The sequence below is a fragment of the Uloborus diversus genome, chromosome 10 (genome assembly GCF_026930045.1).
Source record: "Uloborus diversus isolate 005 chromosome 10, Udiv.v.3.1, whole genome shotgun sequence".
Classification (NCBI taxonomy): domain Eukaryota; kingdom Metazoa; phylum Arthropoda; class Arachnida; order Araneae; family Uloboridae; genus Uloborus; species Uloborus diversus.
Genome location: NC_072740.1, coordinates 76,101,426 through 76,111,442, shown reverse-complemented (window position 1 = coordinate 76,111,442; position 10,017 = coordinate 76,101,426).

Here is a 10,017-nt window from a genome sequence, read left to right as displayed (position 1 = left end):
TCCCATAAACTACATTAGATCGAAATGGGAGTTCTTTCAATATAAAAATGAACAGCTGTAAACTAAACAATTCAACAGGGATGAATATTTTATTTTCCATGAATAAATTACTAAATACAATAAACTCTCGTTTACGTGAGGATTACGTTCCACGAAAATACCTAGTAAATGAAAACTGCGACTTAACTAGCTAAGACTTAATAGTAGTGTTTAAATAAGGGTTAGGTTCCATAGATGAAAAAAATATTTCATTCTACGGTTAGATAAATGTATATTAAATTTATACCTTAATTATTTCGATAGGTATGCATAACGTGTATAAAGAAAACATAAATGACCTTAAGTGTTTATAAAAAAAAAAAGCTGGTTATGAAAGTCTTTTCGCAAAAATTAATTATTTTTCGCTGCAGTTCTCTTTAAGACATTAACGCATCCATGACATTGTTTCAATGACGGGATCTTCCTTCACTAACAAATCAGAAAAATCATTTGCTGTTTCTTGTCAAAGACTGTCTCAAAACTTTCAATGTGAAAGTTTTTGATTGTGTGTCATCGATGTCGGTACCCTCGGTGGTTCTAAGATTCCAGTGAGCTCTGTGAATTGCGTGAGTTTAATAACTTTATTTCTGAATAGGAGCTCTGGAACGAAAAAAAAAATTCTCCAATGGACCATGCTCGTTTATTAGCACACCAAAATGCAGTTCATTGTATGTTATGTGCAATCTCAAGAGCTTTTACTTTTAAATAGGGCAAAATTTTATCTTTTTGCAATGCCGCATCCGCGTAAAAGAAAATAAAGACGCCAAGTCCTGAACCGCGTATAATCAAATTTTCGTTAAATAAACACGTGTAAAAAGAGGGTCTACTGTATCCACTTTTTGCAATGCATGCATGGTCGAAGTTTATGCATACATAAAAAATTTAAAAAAGAATAAATAGGTAGTGATTCAAATAAATTGAACATAATATGAATGTGGAATTTGCGCAATTAAAACCAAAACGCGTGTACATAAAAAGTGGAACAAATTTTATTTTTATATGTAACAGATAACTCAATCAGCGTAGAAAAAATATTTCAAATGAAGCAGTGAGAAGCAAAGGGATGTAAGTGCCAAAATTAAAAATTTGGGGATAACCAGTACAAATGGTAGGAGAATCTCTCTTCTGCCTTAGGGCAAGAGATAGTACTAATAGCCCTGGTAGGTGCTGCTATACAGCTTGATTTAGAAAAACTTTTCAATGGAAGCCTATCTAGGACCGCAACTTTAAACGCGTTTCACTCAAAATTTCAAAATGTCCACTTGCATTCCTTTGCTTCTCAATGTCTCAAATTATACATGCCATAATTTATGACGAATGTTTTATCATTTGTAGACTGCAGTCCCATCTATCAATCAAAATAATTTCTTCTAAAAAATATTATGATTATGCCTGATAAGATGGTAAGTGTCGTTTTCAGCTGAAATAACGGAGAAATTACGAAGTAGTCGCATTAATGTGCCATTTCTTTCCATTTCGGTGACTTGAATATAAATGCCTAATTTGGCGCTTTCGAAATCATCAAAAGAATGATAATGTGAAAAGGTAATATGGTACGAATATTTTTAATTCGTTTCGTTATTCAAAAATTCAAGAAACTAGATTTAGTTAGATAAAATGTTACTGTTTTACATTATTCTTCCGCTTCCCGGTTTGTGTTTCATTGCAGTTTTGTGAAGAAAGAGAAATATATAATGAAATCAATTAAAACAAATCAAGTTATGGGGAGAAGTTCGTATATTTTTCTCAAAAAGTAAAGTTAATTTAAGGCCATAAATTAGGGCGGGGTGAAAAAAACGAAATTGAGAAACATGTAAAGACTTCTTTAGCTGCCCATTTGATTTTGAGTTTCAAGTAATTAGCTTGATTTTTCACCAAACTGGCAAAAATGGAATGATAAAAATATAATTGCCTCTCATTTGAAACTTTGTGTGTTTGAAATGAAACTCTTGATAAATAAATACTTAATATATAGTTAGTTGAATTACCTAGACGATTGCGAAATTGCTTTCAAACGTGTATTAAGCGCGCTAATTGCACATGCTCTACCAGCGGACTTTCTTATTGCGTTCACTGGTATCAACTGCGTTCTTTGTTCTAGTTGGTTGTCTCTCTCTTTTAAAGTAGTTCATTCAGTTTGAATTATTTCAAACTAAACTAACTGTCTCATAAAGCTCAGTTGACTTTCACAGAATGAGAGGTTGAAACTTCAAAATACTCCCACGAAGTTTTTCAAACAAAAAAAAAAGAAAAGAAAGAAGAAAGACTGAGTAATTTCAAGTTTATAAACGTGGCAGAATCATGATCAGTTAATTAATACGTAAAGTTGGCTCTTTGTTTAACGACGCTCTATTTAACGATTTTCTCTATTTTAAAACGGCTTTTCGCGGTCCCGGATACTCCACTGTTGTTTTAAAAGCATTCTATTTAAGGACGCATTCTACTTAAGGAAGATTTTTTGTGATCCCTTGAAAGTCGTGAAACAGAGAGTCAACTGTATTTCATAAAAAGTCTGATTAAATATAATGTATACTTAAATTTGATTTTGAGTCGAAGATTTATCTCGAATTTCGTAAGAAAAGGAAAAAAATCAAAATAAGCAGATGTCTCATAAGTGCTGGGTCTTGCTTGACTGTATCTGTTTTAAACACTTATTGCTCATAAGAAATGAGAAAAACACATCAGCGCAAGCAATTGAAAAGCATGAAAACAAAGAGATGCTTTACAACAAAGGGAAATTCAGAGTAGAATACGCATAAATTCATTTATAATCTATAATTATCTTTTTTATTCAAATATGGAACCGTTGCTTTTTCTTTACTACCTTACAGTATAATTAGAGAAACTGGTTTTAATGTTGGCAGTTGCTCAATTGTTGATTTGAAAATCTACATGATTACCTTTTTGTAAATTTTTATCGCAATGAAATCTCCTTCTCAAGGAAAAAGAAAGACAATTAAAGCCAAAAACTTAAGATTTATTCTGCTATCATAATTTTATGTCCATCCATTAAGAGTAATTTTGAGCTGATGCAGAAAACTATTCATAAAGTTAAAGTGCAAAACATTATCTTCTTATCCGTACTTTATCCGAAAGAATCACGCAAAACAAAACATTTCTCAAAGGGAAAAGGTTCGCATTTAAACGCGAATATAAAGCTCCTTCCGAAGAACAATGCATCAACAAGTAAAAATCACATTTTTTAAGAAGAATGAGACATTAAAAAACATATTTTGTGTGAGTATTTCTTTAATAAATTTAAAATCAAAAAGATTTTTTTAAAATAACAGTCATTTGAAAAACTACATATGAGGCAGTGAGAAGCAAAGGGATGTAAGTGGCAAAATTAATTTGGAGATAACCAGTACAAATAGTAGGGGAACCTCTCCTCTGTCTTGGGGCAAGAGATAGTACTAATAGCCCTGGTAGGTGCTGCAGTACAGCATGATTTAGAAAAAAAAAAAAAAAAACAATGAAAGCCTACCTAGGATGTTATCTTCAAACGCGTTTTACTCCAAACTTGAAAATGTCCACTTACATCCCTTTGCTTCTCACTGCCTCATATGAGACAGTGAAAAGCAAAGGAATGTAAGTGGCAAAATTAAACATTTGGAGGTAATCAGTACAAATGGTAGGTGAACTTCTCTTCTGTCTTGTGTCAAGAGATAGTACTAGTAGCTCAAGTAGGTACTGTTATACAGCAGGATTTAGGAAAAGAATTTCAATGAAAGCCTACCTAGGACAATATCTTTAAACGCGTTTTACTCAAAACTTGAAAATGTCCTCTTACATCCCTTTGTTTCTCACTCCTTCATATGTAGTTATCGTCAGCAATATTGTTATGAAAAAAAAGTTACAATGGGGTTGGATGGAGTAAGTGGGACCCTTTTTTTGGACACTTCGCTTTGGAATTCTTATACATAAATTTTGAAGAAAAAAAAAATCAACCTATAGACTTACTTTAGCTTGGGCTTTATTGACAAAAGTTCATCGTTATTTTGTAAAATAATGTATTAAATATTCTTAACTATTATTTTTTAAAAATCAGATGAGTGTCCCACTTACCCCTTTTACTTAAATTTAAAGCAAGCTAATTTAAAAAAGGGTTTAAATGTGTCTTACTTGATAAAGTGTGAATTTTTAGTATGAAATATTTATTGTAAATGCAAACTTAAATGAAGGTTGCATTTATTGCATCTACTGACTATGAGATATCTACTGACATTTGAAGCTGTTTGATGGAAAATTAGAACAAAAATCAAAACAATTACATGTGTGAAATTTATTGAAAACCTATAGGTGTATATTTAACTACATATAAAGCATTATTGAAAAAACATAATACACTTGATCAAGATCAATTTTACTAAATTAGCAAACATTATATATTAAAAAAGAAATTGGAAACACTAAATGGCAGAGTCTATTTAAAGTTGAGTGAAAGAGAAAAACATTATCACTTCATCTTCAATATTATTCCCAACATAATATGAATCAGGTCAGTAAAAAGTGCCCCTATTTCTAACCTTTCTTTTAAGTTTAACACTAATTTTTCATTTGCATCATCAATTTCAAAAATTAGAGCTACATAATACTGTATGCTTTTCTTTTCATTTTTGATGATGCTGAATTTATCATTTGCATCATCAACTTCAAAAATTAGAGCTACATAATACTGTATGCTTTTCTTCTCATTGTTGATGATGCTGAAATTTTCATTTGCATCATCAATTTCAAAAATTAGAGCTGCATAATGCTGCCAGCCTTTCTTTTCGTTAATGATGCTGGGTTTTTCATTTGCAACATCAACTTCAAAAATTAGAGCTACATAATACTGCATACTTTTCTTTGATGCAAGTCTCAAATACATAGTCACTAGCTTTTGCAGCTTTTGTAGATGAACTATCAATTCCTTTTATACCTTCATAATTATCTTGTATTTCACCATAGAAATTTTTTCATCAGAGTTACTTTTCCTTTTAAAATCGTCACTTTTATGAGGGGACCCACTTTCCTCTTATAGGTAAAATTTACGGAATGAGTTGGACCGTTGGACCCCTCCTCTTAGACATTTATTAATAATACTTTGTATTCCTATTGCACCATGCACTTTAAGTAAAACTGTATGTAAAAGTTTAATGAACATAAAAAAAATAATAAAAACGTACTTGGAAATACTTCTTTGAAAAATGTTGTTTGAACCCCCTTAAAAAAAAAATTTCTTGAAATTTTTTATCATATGAGTTATGAACTCCAAAAAATTTCCTTAAGTCCAAAAATATTCAAAACAAATCATTGTCATGAAATGTGACATGATCAGTATAAAATAATATAAAAGCCATATGCATATTTATTGCATACATATTTAGTTTTTAAGGGGTGATCCACTTATCCCAGCGACCCACTTCCCCCAACCGATCTTACTTAATTTGATAATTTAATGTAGCGTTTTTTAAAAAAACATATTTGTTGCTAAATTAGTTAATAGAATGGTGTATACATCATTGTCGTTAATTTTGAAACTGCGTTTTAACTAACCGAGTTCTTAAAATAATTTTTAAAGGTCAATTCCAGAAAAAAAAAAGTTAAGGAAACATTCTTTTGAGAGTAAAGTGAACCAGCACGCTAAAAAAAAAGGTTAAAATAACCCAGTTCATATTCAAACAATATTCTTTTACGAAAGTTATAGAACAGTTTGAGCTACGGAATGATAGATCAAAGCTCACATCTTTGTTATTAATAAAGAGCGTCTTTAGAATGTCTATATATGTGTACGCAGTATTTTTACAAACTCGTGCTTTAATAATGCTGCTTTTATAACACAATTGTTATTCTTCCTGCGCATGTTTTACATATTAAATCTAGTATATCTGCTTTCTTGTCATATATATAAGAAATAACAAGGAATAAAAAAAATGATTGCAATTTAGCCCTTATGTTTTTTTTTAATTATTTTTTTCATAAACTTTGCATTACAATTCATTTTCAAAAAATCTGTACCTCACAGCCTAACCAACGCAAGTCACACTATCCGTACTTTGCAGGAGAGAGTAAAAACGCTTGACTCACACTCTTATAAAACTGGTAAATAATTACAAAGGATTTTCTTAAACCAGAATTCCGGTGTTATGGTTCAGTGCGGAATAGAATTCTACATTAAACGCAATAATAACCTAAAAATTACCATCAATGGACTTACGTCAGTCTGGTTCTGTGGTACAGAAATGTAAATTAAAGTTATGATTAATATACGAAACGATTTTTAAGATTAAAATATAGATTTGCATCTTTGAATAAGGTTAGTTTTTCACACGTAAAAATGTTAGATAAATTATTTCAATACATCAATTAAAGTGATGGGCTGCTTTAAATAAATGAAACAAATATGTTCCAACTAGTTGAAGGAAAAACAAATATTATAAAGAACACAAAATAAATTGTTTTTGTTACGTATTTTTATCATTTCTTCACTGATTTTAAGCATAAGATTCAATTTACTCACTCAGTTCCCTTGTCCTATTTATAAGAAATAATAAGGAATAAAATATGATTCAATGAAACATTCTTTTGGAGTTTCTTCTGTTTTCTTAAATTGTTAATTAATATTCTGAGTCATATCTGAGATAATGTTATTGAAACATAATTGTGTCTGAATAAAAAAGCTGTCTTTTCACGGGTAAAGAAAAAAAAAGATGAATAATTATAATACATCAATTAAAAGTATTGGGCTGCTTTAAATAAACGAAACAAAAATATCACAACACAAAAAGTATTTAATGTAGATGTATAAAATGTCATCATTATAAAAGTATGGTCATAAAATCATTTGCCAAAACGTCCTACTGCATTAGTATTTTACGTAAAAACTGACATTCAGACTAATTAATTCCTAGAATTGTCAATGCATAATTCATAACTAACGCAAAAAATATTCATGAGATCAAAATATTTCGATGACTGATCAAAATCCTTGAAGTTGCATGAATTTTATAGCTGTCCATTAATAATTACACACAATTTTTGACAACATATTGCAACAGTTTTCATCGCTTTTGTTTTTAAATTCATCTATTGTTTTACTTTCTTCGATCGGTTTGACCTTGTCCATTGTATATGACGCATACCAAAGAAATATATTTTATTTCTTTCTAAAATCTGAATTTTCACAAAACAAATTTAAAATGGCTAACACGCTTCAATTAAAAATAATATTTCTTTACGACAAAATTTTTAATGTATTTGAACAGAAAATAAAACTTTTAAAAAAGGAAGAATCTTTTATCTCAAGCGAATTTAACTTTTAATTTAAATAAATAAAAAATAAAGTAATTGAAAAGGTGCTGTAAAAATTCAAATTAACTTTAAAGAAAAAAAAAAAAAAAAAATATATATATATATATATATATATATATATATATATATATATATATATATATATATATATATATATATATATATATATATATATATATATATATATATTTATTTATTTATTTATTTATTTATTTAACGAAATTTTTCTTCCAATTGGAGTTTGAATCAAAATATTTTTACGAAGTAGGATAAGTTTTGAGCAAAATTAAAAAAGTTTCGCCAAAAAGTAGTATTTCAAAACAAAATGTTTGAAAAAGTAATGTTTATACAATAGTATAGTACAGGGACTAAAAAAAGAAAAAGTGTCAAAAAATGCATAGAAAAAGGTTAGATTCTTAGGAGGAACCAAAATCAATGAGAAACAAAATTAATCATTAATCATCGATACTACATTAGTTAATTAACCAGATTCAAAAACAATTTATAATTTGTAATAAAAATTCCTTTACTATAATTATTCAATCGTGATTTATAGTGGCATAAACAGTTCCGCGGAAAACTAATGCACGAGAATAAAAATAAGCTACTATAGTCAGTAAATGGTGATCAACAACGTTTTAAAGCACAAAATTAGTTGCTAATTTCGTGTTTCAAAACGTTTTAAAACGTTATTGATCACCATTTACTTTCCCGCACAAAAGTATTTATTTATTTCTTACTGTAGTCAGGTTCACAAAATTAAGTTACTGCATGAAAGAATAAATGAATGAAACTAATCGAAGCAAATAAACATTGAATTTTCCAAGAACATTCCTCTTCATGATACATAGTTCCTAAAGTCAACTATAAATAATATACTCTCTCCAGGTTTGATTGATTTTGAACAGTCTGGTAACGTATTTGAATCATAATTGATAGAATATAGATTATTGTATTGTTTTAATAACAAAGGAGTGCATTTTTTGCTTGTAACACAGTTTCTGGAAACATCCGATTTTCAGAAAGTACGTAAAATTTTTGTTGATGACATACAATTTGTGATTTAATGGGAGAAAAGTTGTCTGTTCTGCAGAACTGATATACCTAAACGTTCATGGGCATTTAAATTCATTTCAGATGTCACCACCACAAAAAGGTGTCCCTCGTTAGGGACCGGACTTCACGTACTGTTGCTATACGTACACAAAGGCGGACTGGCCAGCCGACCCATCGGCCCGTGGACCGATGCGTCTTCCCGCCTATACGCCCTCAAGCCTAAAAACTTTTTTTTTGTTAAAAAATAGTTTTTTAAATTGATTTATTTAAAAAAAAAATATGGTGCAATTTCTTTTTTTTTTCCCGCTTACAAATCTGTGCGACTTCCCTTCGCTTTTTTTTTTCTTTCCTTTAAACTCGTAAACCTGTGTACCATTGTTTTTCTTTTTTTTATTTTCCTTTCTTTCTCTTTATTTTCTTTTTTTTTTTTTGAGCGTATTTTTTTTATTGCACCTCTTTTTTTTTTTTGCACCTTTTTTTTTGCGCTCTTTGGAAGTCAAGGTTGACGCCCTCTTGCGGGGGACCCAGTCGCCCCTGTACGTACAAACACAGATATAGGGCGAGTACAATGCACGCTAATAGTGTTGCAAAGAAAGGAAAGCACCAGGTTTATTCCCGGGAATAAATCAAGATATTTGAGAAGAAAGTTTTAAAAATTTCCGGGAATTTTCAAGTTATTTAAAGAGAGGAAAATTTAACCTTTTCCCGACACGGTTTAAAAATTTTAATGCGTTTTACTGTTGTAAAGGCAAATTACGCAAATTTTTTCTAAAAAAGAAAAAATACCAAATATACTGTTTAGCTACCCTTAACTGACTATTTTTTGTTAATGGTTCGCAGCTAAATATTTAACTAATTGATTTGAATGTTTAATGCTTTTATGAACATTAATAACCTGTAATTATGCATTTAAATGATTTTTTTTTATATTTAGCACTCTTTAATAATAGCACTGAGTCAGTCATATTATTCATAAAACTTACCTTAACAGTAACATTAACCAACAATTTAAATTTCTTTCAAAAAAAAAAAAAAAACTTGTTCAATAAACATATTTTTAGTTTTAATTCGATACCAATTTTAAATAGCTTGTTCTATATCAAGAACATAGATCTTTTAGCAGTGATATCATCTGAAAAAATATTACAAAATTGTATTTTAGCCTAGAAACAGCCTGGAAAATCATGAAAAATTCCTAATGGTCTCCAAAGTTCCGGGTTTATTCCTGTACCTTAAAAATATGGGTTTTTGCGTATCTACATGCTAGAAATAATGTATATATTTATTCATTTATTTTAAAAGACAGACTGGATAAAAACCGTGCAATGCACGTGAAAAAAGAAAATGAAGAAACTAATGTCAATAAAACAATTAAAATCTACACGATGCTACAAATGCGCTAGTTTCTGTAACTAAATGACACTCTCCAACGGTCTTCACTATAAGAGAGTATCCTTCGAAAATAATGCTAGGATAGAAAATGAATGCATCACGACAAAACACGATAGTTTCTGAATATCTATTCAAAACAATAAGAATTGCTGAACATTTCTGTTTCGTCAAGCAGCAATCTGACAATAAACTGAGTTTTTGAAGCACAGGATAGTACATATAAAGAAGTCAGCGAGA